This window comes from Copadichromis virginalis, linkage group LG1 (assembly GCF_057382275.1).
Source record: "Copadichromis virginalis isolate Kocher_CV1m ecotype Utaka linkage group LG1, C_Virginalis_male_GT1.1, whole genome shotgun sequence".
Classification (NCBI taxonomy): Eukaryota; Metazoa; Chordata; class Actinopteri; order Cichliformes; family Cichlidae; genus Copadichromis; species Copadichromis virginalis.
Genome location: NC_140618.1, coordinates 10,301,469 through 10,322,505, shown reverse-complemented (window position 1 = coordinate 10,322,505; position 21,037 = coordinate 10,301,469).

Genomic DNA, 21,037 nt, shown 5'->3' with positions numbered 1-21,037 from the left:
ACCTAGATTTTATTATTGCGTTATCAAGTTGTGGTTTCTGTGTGAAAGAGAGGAAGCAAACTACTGGAAAAAATGAAAACAACACAGTCAAGCATTGTCCTGCACCACACAGGACCTCTGCTGAAGGTACTTTTAAAAATTGTAAACAACATTTTTCACTCACCACAACTTCAACTAGGGACTGTCCTCAGCATTGTTCTGCCTCCACGAAGACAAGCTCATTTTTGATTTTTATTTATATCGAATGAACATATGGAGCAAGTATGTGCCTTCTCCGCTTGCTAACCTTAGCCTTAGGAAACTGTTATTTGTCAGTGCTGTAAAGCAGATTGCTGCCCAGTGGTTTCAATTTACATCAAAGAGCTTTTCACAGGCAGTAATAGTTATATCAAAACCTGAAATGTATTATTTAGGTTATGTGCTGGATTCCTACAAATGATTATATCCTTGTTCTGAGTAGGGCATTTTTTTTCCTTCTTTTTTTTTTTTTTGCTGACTTTTTCCATTCCAGATACTCCACCGCTTTTGACTGGTTTCTTTGAACCACCCCCACATCACTCCTGTACAGTCTCTTTGTAGCACCAGGGTACCTGTGTGGCTAACACCCGGTGGCCTATTAGTTACAGGACGTAAAAAGTGTCTCTAAATAGCAAGGGAAAAATTCTGTGTAGATTTTCCAAAGTCTGTAATGTGTAGTGGTTACATTTCCACCAGAGCCACCATTCATTCTTATTCTAATGGTCCTGTTATTTGTCTTGCATAAAAAAAACAACAAAAAAAACTTTAAATGTTCACACTGTAAAAAGGGCCACGTTGGCAATTGGCATTGTCAATTTTTAAGATAGTTGCCAGAGTAGTATGTAAATAGGGGTCAGCTGTATATGTTTGTTCCTGGACTTTGAATTATTCAGCATTTGAAATAAACCACATACTGTGACCCATCTCTTTATACTTCCTTTTCTTTAAGACAGCTTTTTTCTGATTGACTACCCCTTTGCAAAGAGAATGTTTCAACAACAAATGTGCGAAGGTGCGATCCGATTAAGGATATTCCCTTTCTTTGACATTTTGAAGATGTAAGAGAAGAAAAAAAGCCACTCAGAAATCTAGTGTTTAGAGGAGTCTGAAGCCAGAGCATTTTGCACGTACACCAGCTGGTTTATCTAGTCAACTGCTCATTAATGCAAATATCTAATTAGCCAGTCACTTGCCCGCAAGTAAATGCATTTAGGCATGTAGACATGGTCAAGATGACCTGCTCAAACTGCGCAATCGAATGGGCAAGAAAGGTGATTTAAGTGACTTTAAATGTAACATATTTGTTAGTGCCACACAAGCTTATCTGAGTGTTTCATGAGCTGCTGATTTGGATGTTTTCAAGACAACCATCTCTACGGTTTACAGAGAAGGGTCCAAAAAAGATTTAAAAAAATATCCAGTGAGTGGTAGTTCTCTGGGAGAAAAAGCCTTGTTGATATCAGAGGTCAGAGAAGAATGGCTAGACTGCTTTGAGTTGATAGGAGGGTAATAGTATCTCAAATAACCATTCTCTTCAAAAAAAGCTGTGCATAAGGACATCTTAGCATGTACAGCACATAAAACCTTAAACGAGACTATAGCAGTAAAAGGCCACTCCTGTCAGCTAGGAACAAGAAACTCAGGCCACAATTTGTACAAGCTCAGCAAAAGTGGACAAAAGAAGATTGGAAAATGTTGCCTGTCGGAATTTGGTGTAAACAACATGAAACCACCAAAATCTCAATATAATACAGTACCTTTGGAGTGTGGTGGAATAATTGACAAATCTGGAGCAACTGCATGATGCTATCATGCCAGCATGGACCAAAATCTGGGAGGAATGTTCCAAGCACCTTATTGAATCTATGGCTGGTTTGAAGGGGGTTCAAAAAGGAGTTCAAGTTTGCACTAGCACCATGTAAGTAATGTGGTGGCTACTGATTGTAGAAAGATCATATTGTCTGAAACGATTAAAAAAATAAGGTTAGTAAGCTGCACTGTGCTTATTTTTTTTAATTTGTTGAAATATAATTATTTTACTTGTACTTGATATTTTTTTCACTTTTGATTTCATGATTTTATGTTCTTTACTTATTAAAGTAAAATACTAAAAAGTATTGTAATGCCTGAAGCAAGCCATTGATGTAAAATATGTGAAGTTTAAAGCAAAACTTAAAGGTACAGAATTACTTAAGTACCACCTGCTGTTTGGTTAATATGCTATAGCTAACTTTCCAAAGAAAATAGAGCAATGTTGCCAGTATGAAAAGCAGTGCAGGAACTTTTCTTGACCGACAGGAATCGTTAAAACCCTTGCAACCCTGTGGCCGAGGCTTAAAGTGCACAGAGGGGATTTTAAAATGGTTCAAAAAGTACATACACCATTCAATACATGTTGATTAAGCCTCAATAAATGATCATACAGCACCACAGGAAAGAGCCCTTTGGTTAGCAAACACAAAGAGCGTGCAGCTCTAGTTTAAGATGTGGTACACCTCCTTGCCTGGGATCTCTTCCAGACCCCAAAATGAGGAAGCGCTTTCCTATTGCTGTGATTTGAATACCATGATCACTGAGCACTTTTATAAGAACCCCATTAAAAATGAGGTTTTGACATACAAAAGAGCCCCTGTTTAAATCTCACGCACATTGTCAAGCTGAAAGATGTTATAAAAACCCTATACGGAAGCATACATCCTCTGTGTGTGTCCTTGCCTCACGTATCACCAGGAGGGAATCTCTTTTGTAGCTGGAGACATAACCTGTCCCCTGGAGAAGCCTCTGGCCTATAGCTCAGTACCATTCTGTAGATTAATCCCACATTTGTTCATGATGATACAATGACCCACACTGGACTTAACTTTTAACAAAGACATCTGCCTGAAATATGCTGATTTGTCAAAATGCTCCAAGACCTACAAAAATAAGTCGCTCTGAGTAGGACCAGCTGAGGTGGACGCAATGGCCCAGCATGACCCCTTTGCTCCACCTGCTCTTGACAGTGTTTATAAAGTGCCAACTCCTCTCATTAGCACTCCACTTAGCCCAGAGTTATAGCAGCCCTGCAGATCAAACGCAGCCAGGGTGAACAATGGCTGAAATGGCATTAATATGATATGTAAGAGTTCAACAAATATTGAGAGAGCTCTCTTTGATGGGGACTGTTTTATATTAGAGGCTTTTTATTAGGGCTTTTCTGGTCTTTAATGTGCATGTTTTCCCCTTGAGTCAGTGTTACCAGGTTTAGGTCTCGTTCTGTGACTGGTCTCTGGATTCAGTACAGGACACACATACGGTGCACATACGACAGCGTTCGTTAAAACGCACTCAGCACACATATTGCAGCTAAGGGTCTTTTCATGTGTAAATCAAAATTCCTTGTGGGTTAATAAAGATCTATTGTATTGTACTCTGTTTTCATTGAATTATTCCAACCATTTGTTACTAATAAATGTGACACTGATGAATGTGAGACTGATTCAAGTAATCAAGTATTCATCTGACAGCCCAAAGGATACCCAACCCCACAAGCCTGACCACTGATATGAACAGTGAAACGTGTTTATTTATCCACACACATTTCTCCTGGTTTCTAAATTATGGAGCGTGCTGATGCTGACAGGTACATTTAACACTGTTGAAAAGTTTAAATCACACCCAACTTTCTTTATACAGAGCTTCTTAGGTCACCTTCATGTTTAATTACCGTACATCAAAATGAATGACAAGGTGGTTTATGGTAGAACACATGCAGTTTATATTTCTTTCCCGAGACTGCCTTCAAGGGTTAAATGGAGAATTTGGTATATTTTATGTTTTGCCTTTTGCAGATTGCTTCTCCTTTAGTTTTTGTCTTGTATTTTTATATATCATGGAGAAACGTGCAGAGATCAAGACACACTGAGCTGTATGTATGTACTAAAAAAGCTAGCATGTCCACAAAATACACAAACTGTTAAAATACTGCTTACATTCAGTAAAGCAATTTAAAAAGACTGAAAGCTGTCCTTTTTCCATGAAGTCAACTGTTCTGACAGAGATGGTCATCAGTAGGTTTGTAAGTTTGTGGAGGGGAAAGATGCAGATTAGACTAATGTAGCTATAATACGCTGAGCAGTATTGAAAGTCTTTTGGATGCAGTGCCACATGTGTTTGCATGTCTGTTTGGTTTGGCCAGAAACTGACAGTAGCTTCTGGTTATCCAAAACCCATTAGAGGCTTTGATCCCAAATGGACCTCATTTCCATTTGCTGAAAGTAGTGTTCTGTATTTGTGCTGCGGTGCACGGATTGTATGTCTGTGATTTGTTTCTAAGTGTTACACATGATGTCTTTCAAGATCATTTTAACAGGAAAAAGGATTGCCTTCAGCTTCATCATCGCTGTTTATATTCTAATTTTCATTACTGCCACCATGTTTTCGTTGATGAAATACTTCAAGAAAAAAGTATTTTTTGGAACATTAGTATCTCGGGGCGCTTCTAATGAATCTGGAATAATTTAGAGCGCCTGTCAAATGATCATCTTTCACTCCATGTATAGTTACAGATGCTTTGATGATGTCACAGTGTTAGGGGTGATGTCCTGACTTCTGAAAATCTGTTTAGCACGCATTACAGAAGAAACACACGCGCTCTGCTCAACAAGTTGAGGTAATACTTTCCATGCACCTCTAACACAAATCAGCCTCAGGCCGAAGTTTAAAGTCATTGAAGAAATCTGCAAATTATGTTGTTTTGCGGTGTATGGTTAAAGCAGATTAATAAAGAACGTACGGTGCCTTGCTATAGGCTGCGGACAAGCAAATGGTAATGTTAAAAAAAAGAAGGCCGCAGCTTTTTTACACGTTTAGATCATACGTGTCACTGAGCCAAATCCCCATTTCAACACTGTGTCAAAGGCGGCTCTGGACCGCATCCCAAGCTCTTTGCTTGTTTGTCTTTTGTAAAAAAGAACAACTATCCCGGCAGTGCCAAAGTACCCCAGGCTCTTTGATATGTGAAAGCCTAACAGTGGGACTGCTCCCTGCTCAGCTGGTACACAGATGTGTGTGCGTTGGTGTGTAGGGGAAGGCCGCTGTCTGAACCGAGCACAGATTAGTGACTTCTTTTTTTTTATTCCTAATAAATAAACCCCTGTGCATGCTGGGTTATGTGTGAGAGGAAAATAACATGCCACTAGCCAATCAGAAGCAGGTGGTATAAGGCTTGGTGGCTACAGACCCTGCAGCTCTTATCATAAAACAACTGCACTTTTAACTTTAATTGTAGTTGAGGATAGATTTTGGGGTTTGGGTTAGAAGTGTTTTATTACGTCGGACTAGAATCAAAGCAACAGCAATATAATTATGTTAAAAGCAGGCAACAATTTTGTAAGGGACGGTAGCCAAGTTTTGGGCAGAACTTGCTGATAAGGGTAGTGCCACACACAGAAAATTGGAAAAACAGTCTTTACTTGATGGCTGGATCGGAGCAGTACAGTTCTCTTTACAATATTTACTTTGTCCCTTCTGCTACTTCAATCCACGACTATACGTACCCTGCATTTATCTGCAGTCTGAACTTACTAGTTACATTTAAGATGCGAGTCTTACAACAAACACTTGGATTCTGTTATAAAATGAACAACATTTATAGCATTTAGAAATTAGCTCCACCTTGCAAACTTGAAAAATAAATTCACACTTTTTTCAGTAACAACGCTGTTGTATTTAATACTGTCCACTTGACCCAAGTCATTCTACTGCATTTTGAGTACCATATTTTTGCTTCTAATTATCAATATCTTTTAATGCATAAAGACTGTACTGATCCATGTATTTTGGATATATTTTCAAAAATAATAGTGACACAACCTAAAAACGTAATCTTCTGTTATTGTTGTATTTTGAATGGTATTATTTTCAAATGTAAAGCTGCACACTTCCTCTTAACACAATGCTTTAAAAAAAACACAGTACTTTAATTTTCATTTTTGAAAAAATTCTTTACACCAAGCATTTTTACATTTAACTTACATCTACGTTAATGCTTTTAATTATTATATATTTCCAAAAATGTGAGGTAGTTCTCACACTTTTCTTTGATGTGTGTTTTTAGCATTTTAGTGTGTGTTTTTGTGCACTGCCTGTCAGTCTTCAGTTAGTGCAGAAAATAACAGCTGCACGGCAGAGGAGGCACGTCTCTACTTCAGTGGTCAGAAACTCACACGTGTACGTTAATGCAACCACTTCTACCGTACATTTTAGTCACTGTACATTCCTCCAACTTTAAGATGTTAGCTAAGCTGACTTTATAGTGAATCGCTAAAATAGCACACACTGTAGGTAGATCTTTGTGTGATGTTCTGAGCTGCGGTTCAGGGCTGATGGCCTCCAGTGAGCTTTTCTCTGAACATAGTGGGGGTGATTATGATGAAAGGAGCAGAGAATGAGATGACACACCCTGTCTCCATAATTCACTGCTTCATAGTGAACAGAGGCATTAAGCGCCCCCTCTTTTTTTCTTCTCCTTCCTCTCCGGAGAATCGTACATGTCACACTGCACAGTGTCTCTATATGAGTCAGTCACCTCAGGTGTTTCGCACGCACATCAACGTCAGCGTGGCATGTCATCAGATTACTTTATCCACGCCATTGCAGAGAAAAAAAGAATGATTTATAATGCCAATCAATGACGCTTCACCTCATCTGTTTCATTTTTAAGAGATTCCTTGTTTCTGACTTAAAACGGAAGCGATCTCCACCCTGACAGGAATGCAGTTCTTGTGGAAAACTGCTTAACTGTACATATGTATGCCACATTTTGACTCATTGCTACATTATTGCATTGGCTATCTTACAAAATAAAGCACTATGAGTCAAGCTAAAAGCGCAATCTGACCACCAGTGCCCACATTTAGACAAATTTACAAGTGTTTTAAATTAACAATGAATTTTTTGTGAGCTAACTTTCACCACTGTGAATGATTTGATTTAAGATTGCCTCTACTGATGGAAATGAATAATGCTGTGCTTGCGTGTCCTTGACACAGTGAGACCAAATTTTGGAGTTAATAATATCATATAAAACCCAGCTACTAATATGCAGCGTTAAATGATTTTTTTTTCAGGCTCTACAGATTTTTGCATTTGTACATTTTGTAAATATTTCAAAGTTTTTTGCACATTTACAATTACTTATGATTAAAATGACACTAAATTGACCCCAACTTGACCTATCTGATGTCTGACCCCAGTTTCACACACGATAAATTGACAGACAGTAAAAAGAAAAAGAAGAGCGATACAAAATGCTGAACCACAAAAGCATCAGGCTGTCATTCTTGGGGCCTTTCCCATAACCCTCAGCTCTTGGTAATTAGTCAGCAATTGGAGATAAAGCGTGTGATTGGGAGTGAAAACAACGTGGGGATTGCAGACTGTGGTTTGGAATGGCAAATTCCTCTGGGAGACACAAGTCTGTCGCAGAAGGAAACTCTTGATTTAAAGGCAATGCATTATGAGAGACAGCACAGGAGTTTTTAATTGCAAACATTAAATTACAGACCGAGAAATTGTGGTGTGTACTGTGCAGTGTGTATTTAGATAGGCTCACAGCTTTTGTCATGTCAGCGTCATCAAGACATCGATTTGTTGTTGCGTATAATGTGTATAAAGGATACACTTAGGCAACACTTTACAATTATTTTGGCCATATTCACATTATTTTCTTTTTCTGTTACTGTTAAACCAAATGTTTTTAAAGTGGTTCAAGCAGTTTTTAAGAAATCGTCATACGGAAGATTTTATGTGTGTAATATTGTTAAATTATCACACTGAACCACTCAGCTTCCTTTGTATCTGTCGCATATTAGTTGGCGGTAACTCATTTGTATTGTACAGTTAGTATGTGGCATATAACTGACTCACACGTCCTTTGACCACACTGAACTTCTCTCACACATGTACAAGTTGTGATACCCTGTCCCCCAAAATGTCTACATAGTGTTTTTTGGTTTTTGGTGTGGTTTCTACTAATCTCCCAGTGGCACCAAACAGATTTGTGTCTCTATATTGGGCTCAGCAATGGTTACCACTCAGCTATGTTGATAACTTTGTGGACGGATGTGTGTTTCTTTGTGTGTGTGTCTGTGTGTTTGTGAAATCTGCATGTGTAGCATGTGTGTTTGTGTCTGAGAGTTTTAGAGTCTGCAAATACAGCACGGGTGCTCCTGCGTGTGCGCGCGTGTGTGCACATGCAGTGGTGTTACACATGGGTGTAAATGACTTGGTCACGATCGCATGTGACTGAATGTGTGTGTGTGTGACAAGCATGTTGTGGAGGAGGAGTATGTAATGTCAACAAACAGGAACAACAACAATAACAGTTACGCTGGCTGCCACTGAGCCTCAGCTATGTTGTAATTAGAAGTGGATGAAAATGTGGAACAACAGTGCCTTTAACCATAACCAAACATTTCTCCCAGGCGGAGGATTACAGGCAGAAATTGAATGCGGTCTGCTCTCCCCTCTGCATGCCACATGTCACTGCTCCTCTGGCTCTGGCCACGATCCTGGTCCTCTCCTCCGCCACCGGGCATTTGGGGCTGCAGCCCAGATGTGTGATATGGTCACCTTCAAAAGCTCCAGTGACAGTGACTCACTCTCTCTGTAGACATGCATGCAAGTCGGTGCATGTGTGCCCATGTGCGTATGCCCGTGCGTGTGCACGTGCGTGTGCATTATCCTCCAGTCTGTGCTGCCTCCCACTGGTTGGGCATTATATTGTCACTAAAGTGTGCTCTCTTGGCAAGCAAAAGAACGTAGACATCGATGAAAGCAATCTATTTTTGCATTTGCGTTAACCTGCTTGGACTTAACTTAACCAACATTTCAAATCACCGCTTGGTAATAAATCACTTTAACATACCAGCTGGAACTCCAAGAAGTTAAATAAATTCTAACAAGGAGGTGCAAATCCAATGTTGCCTCACATCTGTATTTTCCACTGTCAAAAAGTGAATGATTTTTCACTGCTGCTCGGTCTAAAACAAGACCACCGCATGCGTGAATGAGTTTCAGGCTCTACCACCATGTCCTGGCACAGAGAGCACATCTGAGAAAACTTGTAAACAGTCAACCATAATCATATGTACCCTGAACGGAGACATGATTAATCTAATCCCTGCCTGTCTGAAAATGCCAGAAAATGTCTCCTTATTGGAAAGCAATCAAGATGGGCTTGCCCTGTGGATACACACTGCAACGGCTGTGAAAAGATAGAAGCAAAAGAGTTTTATCCAATTTGCTAAAATGATCAGGTTACACTGAAGGCATGCTGCGTTCAAGCCAGTGAAAGCTGCAGTCGGGGGATTATTAGGACCTGTTAACTGTTGCCCTTTCACTGCTTCCCGTGCACATGTCAGGCTGACCTCTGTGCATCCTCTGAGAGATAGCTATCGAGTTTAGGAGTTAATTGGTTGCAATAAAACAGCACAAAGGCAGCTTTGTTTTCCAAACACTCAATCCAAATAAGAGAGTCTGCTGCCAGCATCCTGAGCCCTGCATGGGACTGGATCACAGCAGGACAGCAGAGCTTCAAGTTCAGCTTTGGGCCTGACCTAATACATTCCTGTTCTCCACGTTTGACCTCCTCAGCTTCCTCTGAGGTTCAGTCAGGTGGGAGAGAGTCCCCCCCCCCCCTCTCCCTAGAGCAAGAAAGGGGGTTCGAATGTGGACAGAATGGTTTGCTCAGCAGCCTGTTGCTTCGGTTTGTTTGGAGCTGCGGTCCTTGCTGGAATATGTAACCAAATTCTTTTCCCTGTCCCACAATCGGAGTTTGCTGCCAGCTTCCCTGGCAATGAGGCCCTGAATTAGGGCCAGTCCTCCTGCTCATCCCACAAAGCCTTTCATGTTCCCAAACCGCAGCCTGAGCGAGGCGCCTCGGTTTCAACAGCAGCAGACCAGCATATGTTTGCCTAATTCCTGAGACATGATGACAGTGGTCTCCCAGCCACGAAAAGACAGCTTCAGTTTTTTTTCCTCATCCTGCACTTTAATTAGTATTTTCTGTTGTTGATGACTTCCAATAGTTACACACCACATGTTTTCTCATTACACATGTTTTTATTCTTTTTTTTACGAGCAAGCCCCCACACCCCTAAACTTTTCCTCCTCCTCCACCACCTCGGTCACCCCTCTCTTCCCACAATGCTTTGCTTAGCACATGACCTTGCAACTGGAAAAAAACAAAGAGCAGTGGGGGAGGTTTTTCATTGCCCAGCAGGAGATGGAATTATAGTTGGTTATTGCCCACAACTGCTAGGTGTAAGGAAGGATCACAGCGCTGAGAGATGGACACAGTCATCCTGCCACAGGTCACAGCAGATTACGCAAAACCAGACTTGATCTCGTAAAGACAGGGCGTCAGGGAGCAACACCCAGCACTGCACCCAGCGATGCCCCCTTGAACTTCTGCTCACACTTAGTGGCGCCTCAAATACTGTCAGAGCCTTTGTTTTTTTACTGTCTGCGCAGTTTTACTGGTTTAATATTTTTATAAAATAATGAACACTTTAATCGCATAATCTCATTAGGAATATGAATTTGGTGTTCTGGAAGTGGCTGCCAGCTGGAGCAGGTAGGTGCTCACTGCATGTCTTCAGTGACAAATAAATTGCCTGTTGCTGGAATCAAACTAGCTATCTAACAAATTTCAAATGTTGCACCCACTCTCAAGGAGTTATTGCCATAAAAACAAGAACAACACCCCACAACATGCCATGATCTCTTGATGACCTTCTCTCCACATTTGCTGGCGCCTGCAGAAGTTGTACACTTCTGTTTTAGACAGTTTGACTTTGGTGCCAGATTAGGGTTTATTGATGGTGTGATGATCCCAAAACCCACAAGAAGCATTGCTTTTAATGCTCACACAATCTGCAGCGCATTCGCTAACCTCTGTCTTATTTAGCACAGAGTATATTTGCTGGTGAGGTGAAATATAGAGCCACAAATCTGTTGCAGAGCCAAAGAAGAGCTTCATGCAGCCAAGAGAAATAAGCACCAGAATCCTCCTGAAAATAATCAGAATTTAGTGGTGTATAATGGTTTGCTTTGAAGGAGATGGTATTCATATTTTCTGCTCTTTATTCCACTTATCAGTAGCCCTGCTCTCTCTCGCCTCAGGCCAGTCTTTTGGGAGTTAAGACTCCTTGGCTCACATTAACTGCCTGTGGCTGTCATTGCATGTGTTTAGTTTCACCGCTAGTTTCCTACGGCTTACTGCGGCCCTGCTATCCTCTCAGATGGCGTGTGACACACACTTATCCCAGGCAAATCTGTGCGTCCCTTCCTGCCAAGTCAAACAACTCTGTATATTGCTGACGTCTAACCCAATATCTTTGGACGTGTGTTTTTTTCCCTGCTTTTTCATGTACAAATCTGACCATAGTTTCAAATACTCAATCATTAAATTCTCAGCACTGCTTGCTGAAACATTCAGAGTTTATTTTATTCCTGCATGTACAGACAGCCGCAATACATTTTTAGCAGCCGCGGCAGGAGCCATGTGTATTTTAACACGCTGGCCATATGTGGCACCCTGACCTCTTTCATAAACAGAACAGTCTGCAGAGCACCATTGCTCTGTTTTACCAGTTTCTGAAAAAAAAAGAAAGAAAAGGGGGAAGTGAAGGGGAGCTTTAGGAGGGGTTCTATCGGGGTACTTTGAATGGAAGTCATGTTGGAGCTGTTCCCTTTTGAGGAAAGATGGGCAGCACTTGAAACTGCATTTAACTCCGGTCCAGCCTATTCTTGTATTATTTAAGCCAAAGACTTCATCCGTCTGCTCACCAGAAGGTTGACAGAATTATCTTAAAAAGGATTGCCTGTTACTAAACTGTCAGGCAACATCCAATCCTTCAGGCAACTCCAAATATATTGGACTTTTTAAAATCCAATCCTGCATCCTTTGTGCTTTGTAGCACAGTCTTGGATGCACTACAGTGGCTAGAAACAACAATTAGCTTTCCATGAATAAACAGCCCTTTCTTTCCAAAACAGATGATCAGTCTCTGTGTTATGGGTCTTTGATTGATGTGGGTGGCCAGACTTGAATGGTAGTCACTCTAAGCGGGCCCTCAGGCCTTGGAGGCCTATCATTGCAAAGGCCCCCCTGTGGTGCTCTACCTGTGGGTATCAGGTGTTGTGAGAGGTTTCGTGGGAGTGGGGTGGGGCAGGGTGGGGTGTAATTACACATGCATGTGGAGGAAAGGCCTCTGAGGGTAATGAGGGTTGGAGGATGCTGCCTTCTCAGCGGGTGGTCCCTCCCTCCTCTCAGACACCGATCCCCCTGCCTCTCTGTCTGCGGCTGCTCACGCGAGTCGCCCAGGTCCCCCAGTCCCCACCTCCCTGCTTGCCTTGACAATCGGATGTGCTTCAGTGGGGACCTGGAAGTGGCGCCCACCCCAGTCGCTCCAGCCAAGCAGGCTCCCAGAGCTGCTTCCAGGCATTTCATCACATTACATCAGATCAAAAGCAATAAGCTAATTACAAACGACTGTGGGCATGCAAGCAGTAAATACAGAATCAACATAATTGATTTAATCCTCTCAATGCTAAGTGAAAAACTTATCAATGCCAGAGCCAAAATTAAAGCCTGTTTTCCAACGCAACAGTGACAACCGGATGAATTGAAAGATCACATGAAGTTCATTTAACCAAAGTAAACTCTACTGAAGCCCCGTAGCCATGCACGCATGGCTAAATGGAAAGGTAGAGACATGTAATTTTTGGCCTAGGCGTTACGCCTAGGACACTTTTAGACTTACTTGTTGTGTTTGTTCATCTGTTTTCTTTTTGCGATGAAGAGGTTTTGGTGTGCACAAGTTTCTTCCATCGTTCATTGTGGCAGCAAAAGGGGGGAGGAGGAGGATGTTTTATGCATGCCCAATATGCATCTTGAAAGCAAAAGCATTAGGAACGATGGTGAAAATGCAAAAGGTTTTTCGTATACGTTTACTTATTCATGATGCTCTGAGAAAAGCAACGTATTTTAGAGCAAATGCATGTTATCATTGGAGAAGCTCCCCCACAGAAGTCATTTTCCACCTGAGGACATGCGCTTTAATGACAGTTCGAGGTGGTGCTGCTTGAACAGAGAAACAGACTCCATGTTCACAACACATGCAATATCAAAGCAGAGAGGAGGAGGGGAATTTTCCATATATAACTTTGGCTGGATGATGAGGTTATGCCTCTGTGCTCTCTTATCATCTCTATAATCATCCTATTGGGATGAATATACAAAATTGATTTTTATTCAGTTTATTTATCTACCCCTGCCTTCCTCTTCTATGTTCCTGTATCCTTCCAACAGGACTACTCATGGATTGTCCCATACCTGAACTCGCATTCTTTAATATAGCTTAATGCACTTTTAAAAATTCTTATTTGTATTTTCTTCTTTGCAAATTTGTATTCCAAGTGAAAATGGTAAAAACAGTACTTTTTTATTGATTGCTGCACATCCATGCATGTATTAACAAATGTTTCAAAGCATAAGAGCTGTTCATTAATTGTGCTTTCTGATTTTTTTTTTAGATATTGGGGTTTGGAAGTGAAATAATGTGTATTAAATTGGCTTGCCACTTCATTGTCTGTTGGCTTCTTGCTCTGCAGTGGCAGCCCTTTTTCTGACCTCTCATATGTCTCAGTGCTCTCTAATCCAACATTGTTTTCCTGGAAGACGTGGACCACGTCAGCCTAATCATGAACTATGAGCCCCTCAGATATGCTGGGAGTTTGTGGTACAAGTAAGCCATCTAATGGACAACAACGGGAAAAGAAATTGCGTTAAGATAGTTTTTCTATTTGTCAAAATCTCTATCTATCTATCTATCTATCTATCTATCTATCTATCTATCTATCTATCTATCTATCTATCTATCTATCTATCTATCTATCTATCTATCTATCTATCTATCTATCTATCTATCTATCTATCTATCTATCTATCTATTATAAGACTAATTAATTAGTGGAGTAATTGTAACAAATGAATGTCCAAACAACAAACACTGTCCTCTGCACTTCTGACTGGGGCTCATTATTTTCTTATTTATCCTGCATAAATAACCTCAAATTATCCATAAAACCGTAACACTTTAGATTTCTCCCCACTTCATCTGGCTCTGATTAATGTTTTTACAGCATGGAATTAAATGTGCTGGAGAGACGACCCGTGCATGTATGGGCCCCAGAGGAGGAGAGCTGTGACTCCTTAAACCGAGAAAAAAAAATTCTCTTTGTTTTCTGTAAAGGGACACGTCGTTCTAAATTGCTTCCATGTGGCCTCAGTCAGTGTGGATCTGAGGAGTGAGGTGGCAACAGATAATAATGCAAATAAAACGCATGGCAGTTAAAGCGAATATACCAGCTGTGCTGTTTGAAATCACTCGTCGTCACTCAGCCGGCTGTGTGGGCGTGTGATTGCTGGAATGGGACAGAGTGGAGCATGATAAACTTACAGTCTCACTTATGGAAATGTTTGCATGAGCTCTTGACGGATGAGCGGCACTTGTGTTTGCTGCAGTCTGAAAGAGTTCCCTATCTGTATCTACCAAGACCACAGTAGCAGGTGTCTAATGTGACCATTTTGGTTATTCAACACATGAGTCCATTATGACCGCTGAGCCGTGAGAAGAATGGGGGTAAGGAGGGCTGCTCCTTTAAATGGAATCTTTAATTTCACAGGCCTCTTGATATCCTGCCGCAGTTGCAATTGTGTAACAGAAAAGAGGAATCAAGGCTTTTGAAAGCACATTAAGCAGAAAGCAATTAACCAACACAGTAGTTAATTTTTGTATTAATACTTCAACAGCTGGTGCAGATTGCTTCCTCATTTTTATCTCTGCTCCAGCTGTTCTTCCACCGACAAGAACATTAAAGAGGATTTGTCCATAATAAAGTGGCTCCATATATAGATACCTCGCTGAGAAACGGAACCCGTGGGGAATGTGGATTTACATATAGAAAAAAGTTTTCAATACCCCGCTGGTCTTCCTTTCAGTGAGCACCTCAAGTAGGAGCTGTTTCAAAGCCCCCTTTCCTTGTCTACTGAGTGTTGGCGTTGGTGTACATTTCAAAGTCCTTTATTGACATCCTCTACAGATGTGCTGCTCGGAGGAACATTTGTTATATTGTGAAATGGGTACTAAAGGCAAGGCCCATGAACATTTGATTAATGCTCATACATATGGTGTGCCGTGAAGTGTCTCGGTTCTTTTCTAAAAAGCCAGAAGGATGGGGATTTAAAAAAAGTAAAACAAATTAAATGACATTTTTTGAAATACATTTCTCTGGGCAACATCTTTCCATATTAAGGATTCCATATGAGGATAATGTGGCTTCTATTTCTTTCTCTAAAATAATAAAATCAATGTTTTATGTTTTTGGATCAACCCAGGCAATGAGAGGGCCTGCCTATGGGGTCTTAGCTGACTGTCAAAACAAACAAACCAGGAACAAGTTGAGACAGGCTGCCACTAGTGCCACATCCATCCTGTCTTAAACCAGAGTAAACCACAAGACATGTACTTATGCACCCAGGCAGTTGCCACATCATGCCACATGCCTGCTTGATTAAGTGAGTGCAAGGTATGGCTCAATGGCAAGCCTTGGGCTGGGAAAGAACTTTTCTCACGTTTTTGTTATAAAGAGATAAACTGATACAGATTTTCAAGTCATTTCTTTCTTTCTTTCTTTTTCTTTTTTTAAAGAAAGATAGGTTTAGACTTACAACATTCTTACCTGACAGGGTAAATTCTCCTTTTTACAGCAGAATCTATGCATGATACCATGAACTGAGCTGGTATAATAGAGAGATTTGGAGGATTTATGTGGTGTTCTGTGATTGAACATAATTGAGAAAGTGCTTGACACTTGATAGGGATTTATAGTGCCACTTACCCAAAGAAATGTTTTTCTTTTGGCTCATATTCTAAATTCTGGTCTTAAGCGAGATGACTGATTCTGTGCATGAAGATTCACGACACTAATTAAAACAATATTGCTGTGACTTTAAAGCCGCCAGATTATTTAAACGCACTGGAGAAATTGATTTACAAAGGGGCAACTAATGTTTTGTTTTTTTTCTTCCATTCTCACCGCACGCTATATTTGCTGTGTTGCTTAGATACTTCGTGTTAATGAGTGATGCACAGAGAAAAGTGCACTGTTGCCACTTTTTGCAGCACAGAATTAGTGGCAAACATTATGAGAGTTCAAGCCATTAAAATAAGAAATAGGTCTTAATTTATAGCTTTGGTCTGTTTGTCATTTGGCTTGGCTACTGCTTTGTTGCATAAGCATGTGTGGAATAATTACGGACACAGTGAGATGGGATTCATAATAAGGGTTGAGGATTATGAGGACTGTGCAGGAGGAGGAGACTGCGGCCTCCTGCAGCAGCGCCTCCAGATGTGCAGATAGGGGCCGCAGCTTTGTGTGGTTCCACTTTTAACGCAGTGGGAGAGGAGCACGTCTTGTGAAGTTGATGCGCCAAGTCCAGCGTGTGCTTCCATGTGTGTGTAATGGTACCACCTTCATGATCAAATATTTCAACTTGCATGTCATATGCGTGTGTTTCAGAAAACGTGTTGGCTGGACTTTTCTTCTTGTGGCTGACAGTTTTACAACAACTGCCAGAGAAAGATGGGCTGTCTGTAAAGCATATGCTTGGGACGCAACGATTTATTAGTGACAGTTTACCTGATTTCACCCTGCTAGTCCTGACACACAATCAAAACACAGTCTTTCAGACACACACAAACCCATTCCCCCATGTTACCCCACCTCTGACCTAGATGTTTAAATGTCATTGCTAAGTGCTTCTTGCCTCAGATCATCTGCTCAGCTGGTTGTTCTGGTAACACACTTCAACATCCCTCATGCCGCAGCCGAGCGGCACACGGGCCATTCGGGGTGGCACCGCACAGACTATTCCCATCCAACTTCCTCAATGGGGCTCCAGGGAACCAGGTGTTACTTCCCCCTGCTCTTTCTCTTCTTTTCCAGGGTGTTTGAGGCCACACTGCACACTAGAAGGGTGGAAGACATTAAGGTTCAGCTACAGACTTCGAGTCAGCTCATTTGCCAAACTGCTTGACATGAGAGTGCGGCAAGACTGAAGAAACCATAAGTCGTATCAAAGGCATAGCAGCACATTTATTAGCCTGTTTCCTTTGTCAGAGAGGAGCCACATGGTCAAACTGAACTGAGATAGCTTTGTTGAGAGCACGAAATGTTATTTGTGTCAAAGCCGTACATTGTTGGTGGGGGCACCAAAATTAGATGGCTAAAGATAGACACTGTTGAGTCTTTTTGTTTCATTTTTACGATGCATTTTGGTGTTTATTGAATTATTTCATTGGTTCTCCCTGAACCAGCTGGTCTCCTCACATGTTAGCTCTGGTGTTGTTAATAATAGAAATTCTCATAGCGTGTTGTTGTCTGCCTCTGGGAAATGTCTTTGACACTGGCTCAATGGCCTGCCACCGCACACACACCCAAGCATGTTGGCCATTGACAGTACCATAGCTGTATATTTCTGTGTTCTGGCTCTGACAAGCACACTGGATAAATCCAATGTCAGTGTGAGTGCCATTGCCACTGTTTCAGCCACCCACACAGCTGTGGACAGCTGTTGGGACATGGTAGCCCTGCGTCTCAAAGTATAGGCCGTGCACCGACTTTTTCCATAACTCCCTAGTGTTGTATTAAGTCTTTATAGCCCTATATTCACTTATATGTGAACCTAGGTTTTACATGCCAAAACAATCTGCCCTCTTTGTACTCTGTCAGCAGCTCAGACTGTACTTTTTCCTAGCCTGCTTTTATTCACCGAACATGTCTTCTGACTTTCCTGCGATCACCTATGATATAGTAATGGAGCACACAGCCTTTGATGGCCTGAACCAATAGCTAAAATGATGATTATACTCCATGCCTGGTCGGTGAAGAGACAGCAAGAGAGTTCACTTTTTGTTCCAAAAAGCTTTGCTTTGATTTTTCCATTTCAAAGTCTGGTATCATACAAATATGTCGGGCAGAGATTATGCCACCCCTCCCTCTCCCATTTTGTACATGCTGCTCTCATCATTGAGAATAGAATGGATCCATAATAACTTGCACATGTCCCATTTTTGTCTTTGTGGTTTTCATTCGGCTATAAATTGAAGGTAGACACTTTTTTCTTTGTGTGATGTGTAAGACAGGTTTAAATGGATGTAATTTCACTTTGAAGCAATTGTGACTCATTAAATGGTGCCAGTTAGCGTGTACATTGCTGGTGGTTGCTGGAGCAGCGTAAGGGCCTGCCGAGCCACTGTGATTCAAGCCCTTCAGATCAGAAAAAAAGACATCTGGCACCCATTCGGGTGAGAAGAAGAGTGCCAACACGAACACATTAGGCGACGGACCAAATGCTCGCAACCCCAGCCTAACACGGAGCGCATGACAACCAAAATCGAAACCTTTCGGCGAGCTTCAGCATTTGCACTTCATTCTGCTTTGTATTCGCTCTAAAGATTTCCCTTCCTTGACGCCAGTGCTCTCTGTAGTGAAACTGATCCTTATTGAATTATGAAGGAAGCAGCGCACAGCCGTGTAGCCCAGCAACTCTCAAATCCGCTGTGGTCGGCATAAAGAGAATGGTTAATTTTTACATTAGAGAGACTAAAGCTGATTTGGTGAGTGGCGTGTTGTCACTACTTTACAAATGACCCCTAAACCTTCTGGTTCCTATTGGTACATCCCTTCCCACCCTTTCACAGCTTAGCTGACAAGCCACATCTCTTAGGAACACAAGCAGTATGTCATTTGATAACACATACAATTCATGTCTGCTAACATTCTCAGCAGCACTGGTTTTGCTTACTTATCCTCAGTTCTTGAAAAAGTTGCTTTTCACTCTGAACATCTGCATGAGTTTTTGATGGAAAACAGCGCTGTAAGAATACTAGTTTGGAATTTTGTTGGGCTGACACCCATCCAGTATTTGAAGGCCTGCTTGTGGTTCCAGATATTGCAATGTATCTGAACATTATTTTCATAAAAAAGGGCAATAAAGGCTCGTTTTGGGAATGTAAAATCCATGGTTAAAATTACTGCATTACATGTCTTTAAATTAAAGCAACAAGAGATTTAAATCTTTTTTTCTCTCTTCGGGTTTGGGTCAAGAATGTTTAATTAAGACGCCACAAAAAACATACCATATGCTCATTTTTCATCTCCATGTTTTACAAGCAGCATTAAAATTTTTAAATACTATCTGTCAGCCAGGTTTGTGGTATTTGAATTGATACATGCTCTAGAATATATGCACCCCACAGATTTATAGTACATCATTTGATTTAGCAGGCTCAGCACGGCTTGCCAATAATGGCCCGGAAAAGTGACCATGCTGCCTCTTAGTTATTTTTCAAAACTGTTGAAGAACTATTCTTTGAAGCCTTTAAGTGATCAGCTGTAAGTCGGTGAGGAGCATATGTTTTCAACTGGGTTTTCTTACAAGTAAAGGCAAGATAATTAAATAGTTTTTTAAAAAGGCAATACTGCTGTGGCACTTAGTCTAACCTGAAATTGATTTTATATTTTAATCCAAAGAATTCCATTCATACCATATTGTCTATTACTTTCTCCACAACCAGTCCTTTTCCAAATCAGTCCATCCTAAACATCCTGCTGTCAGGGCTGTGGGCAAGTAAATCACAGTTAGGCATTATTTCATTCAAATAGTAGATATCTTGTTTCAAGAGTAAACTGCAACATCTTGACTGCGACTCTTTACGGAAAACTCTGGAGCGGTGGTCCACGTCTGACCTCGGGGATATGCTAACACTGCGGCTTCACCGAGATTTAACAGTTGTCATGAAATCATTAAATTGAGACCGCCGCATCTGGCAGTCAGACAATAACGGCGGTACATCACAGTGCAGCTTTTTAGTGCCAAGGAGCTGTGACTCATTTCTGATAAACATCTGCATCATAAAATAAAAGCGTGGCCTTGCTTGCATCTTGGTAATGGTACAGTGAATATCAGTTATGCGAGCAAGCGGCTTTTTTCAGTGAACCGTAGTTTATTCAAAACGTACATCCGCATCTGATAAAAAATACTGGGCACAGATCGAGTGAGGATTGTCATTGTTTCCACATTTTACATGTGACAATAAGTACAATATTGATGCAATTGGAGTATTTCTCCGTTACACAGTTACATAAACAGTCTTACCATTGCCACTGCAATGAATATGTTTGGATTATATGAAAAAGTTCATTTCTTTAAAGTGTCTGTGCAACATGAATACATGAAGCTGATTATCTCATGTCCTTAGGATATATGAGGATATATTTTTGCTGTGTTTAAGTGCAGATGTCAAAAATGTTTAAAATGCTAGCATCCAGTCTTCACACTGTTATCAGGTATCTATTCCTTCTAGTAGAAACACTGCAATGTAAACTACTCTCACATTACTACAACATAAGACAAAGCACAATATGCTTAATTTAGAGCTACATACACAGTCATGTCTGGAGTTTTGATCTCCTCCACACCTGCTTCACGCCCTGGAGGACGGGGCTGTGGCCCCCCCACACCCTCTAGCAGATTATTACATGAAGGAACCTTTTAAAAAAACAAAAAACAAGCGTGTCCATGCTCACAGGTGTACACACGGGTGATCACACCCACAAACTACACCCTTTTTGGCTCCTACCTCAAAGCACACTGTGTTCTGTTGATCTTATGTGCTGCACAATAATGTTTAACATTTAGTATTTACTGTCATATTCCCATATATCATTGTGATGTTGTTTATTCTATTACTCTTGTTCTCTTCTGCTTGCTTTCTTTTTTCTTTCTCAGCAGGTGATCCAGGTGATTGATATATGCATTTTTTTTTCTCTGCCCGTTCTGTTGGTTTTTGTCTTTTGCCCTTCTCCCCCGTCCTTCTTCTCAGCTGTTTCTCTTTCCCTCTTTCTT